This window comes from Nothobranchius furzeri, chromosome 18, assembly GCF_043380555.1.
Source record: "Nothobranchius furzeri strain GRZ-AD chromosome 18, NfurGRZ-RIMD1, whole genome shotgun sequence".
Classification (NCBI taxonomy): domain Eukaryota; kingdom Metazoa; phylum Chordata; class Actinopteri; order Cyprinodontiformes; family Nothobranchiidae; genus Nothobranchius; species Nothobranchius furzeri.
Window position 1 is genome coordinate 46,354,741 of NC_091758.1, and position 2,500 is coordinate 46,357,240.

The following is a 2,500-nucleotide window of genomic DNA, read 5'->3' on the forward strand; positions in this document are numbered from 1 at the left end:
GTTCTACTCCGAGTCCCTCCCGAATGTCCGAGCTCCTCACCCTATCTCTAAGGCTGAGCCCGGCCACCCTACGGAGGAAACTCATTTCGGTCGCTTGTATCCGCGATCTCATTCTTTCGGTCATTACCCAAAACTCATGACCATAGGTGAGGATTGGGACGTAGATCGACCGGTAAATCGAGAGCCCGGCTTTCTGGCTCAGCTCCCTCTTCACCACGACAGATCGGCTCAGCGTCCGCATCACTGCAGACGCCGAACCAATCCGCCTGTCGATCTCCCGATCCCTCCTACCCTCACTTGTGAACAAAACCCCGAGATACTTAAACTCCTCCACTTGAGGTAGGACCTCTCTCCCGACCTGGAGTTGGCAAGCCACCCTTTTCCGGTCGAGAACCATGGTCTCAGATTTGGAGGTGCTGATCCTCATCCCAGCCGCTTCAAACTCGGCCGCGAACCTACCCAGCAAGAGCTGAAGGTCAGAGCTGGATGAAGCTGGGAGGACCACATCATCCGCAAAAAGCAGAGACGAGATTCTCCTGCCACCAAACTCGACACACTCCACACCACGGCTGCGTCTAGAAATTCTGTCCATAAAAGTGATGAACAGAACCGGTGACAAAGGGCAGCCCTGGCGGAGTCCAACCCTCACTGGGAACAGGTCTGACTTACTACCGGCTATGCGGACCAAACTCACGCTCCTCTGGTAAAGGGACTGAATGGCCCTTAACAGAAAGCCACCCACCCCATACTCCTGGAGCGTCCCCCACAGGGTGCCCCTGGGGACACGGTCATAAGCCTTCTCCAAATCCACAAAGCACATGTGGATTGGTTGGGCAAACTCCCATGCCCCCTCCATCACCCTTGCAAGGGTATAGAGCTGGTCCACAGTTCCACGGCCAGGACGAAAACCACATTGCTCCTCCTCTATCTGAGATTCAACTATCGATCGGACCCTCCTCTCCAGTACCTTGGAGTAGACCTTTCCAAGGAGGCTTAGGAGTGTGATCCCCCTAGAGTTGGAACACACCCTCAGGTCACCCTTCTAAAAGATGGGGACCACCACCCCGGTCTGCCACTCCACAGGAACTGCCCCTGATGACCACGCAATGTTGCAGAGACGTGTTAACCATGACAGCCCTACCACATCCATAGCCTTGAGATACCCAGGACGAATCTCATCCACCCCTAAGGCTCTGCCGCTGTGTAGTTGTTTGACTACCTCAGCAACTTCTGCCCCTGAGATTGGACAGTCCATCTCCTGGTCTCCTGGCTCTGGTTCCTCCTCGGAATGCGCGTAGGAGGGATTGAGGAGCTCCTCAAAGTATTCCTTCCACCATCCGACTATAGTCCCAGTTGACGTCAGCAGCTCCCCATCCTCACTGTAAACAGTGTGAGCGAGTTGCTGCCTTCCTCTCCTGAGGCGCCGGACAGTTTGCCAGAACCTCTTTGGAGCCGATCGATAGTCTTTCTCCATGGCCTCACCAAACTCCTCCCACGCCCGAGATTTTGCCTCGGAAACTGCCACTGCTGCACCCCGCTTGGATATCCGGAACCTGTCTGCTGTCTCCGGAGACCCACAGACCAGCCACGCCTTGTAGGCCTCCTTCTTCAGCCTGACGGCTCCCCGAACCTCTGGTGTCCACCAGCGGGTACGGGGGTTGCCACCACGACTGGCACCGACCACCTTGCGACCACAGCTAGCAACAGCTGCCTCAACAATCGCAGAGTGGAACAAGGCCCACTCGGAGTCATTGTCCCCCACTGCTCTCGGGATACGGTCTTAGCTCTGCCGGAGGTGGGAGTTGAAGACCGTCTTGACAGGTTCTTCTGCCAGGCGTTCCCAGCAGACACTCACTATGCGTTTGGGTCTGCCAGGTCTATGTAGCATCTTCCCCTGCCATCTGATCAAACTCACCACCAGGTGGTGATAAGTTGACAGCTCCGCCCCTCTCTTCACTCGGGTGTCCAAAACATACGGCCGTAGGTCAGATGATAAGACTACAAAGTCTATCATTGACCTGCGACCTAGGCTGCCCTGGTACCAAGTGTACCGATGGGCATCCTTATGTTCGAACATGGTGTTCGTTATGGCCAAACTGCGGCTTGCACAGAAGTCCAATAACGAAACACCACTCGAGTTCAGATCAGGCGGGCCGTTCCTTCCAATCACACCCCTCCAGGTCAGGGTGTCATTGCCCATGTAAGCATTGAAGTCCCCCAGCAGGACAATGGAGTTCCCTGATGGAGCACTATCTAGCACTCGTCCCAGGGACTCCAACAAGGGTGGGTACTCTGAACTGATATTTAGCCCATAAGCGCAAACAACAGTCAGTTCTCACTGCCTCCTGGCTGCGGTCTGTGTAGCTAGCTAAAAACAGTATGAACAGCTGAGGCTCTGTCCTCTGAGCACATACTTAGTATTTTTGATAGAATCAAATTAATGACATTTTTCTCATTCACATATTTTTGTTTCTGCTGTCGGACGATAGAACTAGTATGA

General features: G+C 54.3%; 1 protein-coding gene across 3 annotated transcripts in view; it reads right to left on the reverse strand.

Moving 5' to 3' along the window:
- dicer1 (dicer 1, ribonuclease type III) overlaps positions 1-2,500 on the reverse strand; it is a 90,877-nt gene that overhangs the window by 37,106 nt on the left and 51,271 nt on the right. The window lies entirely within an intron of this gene.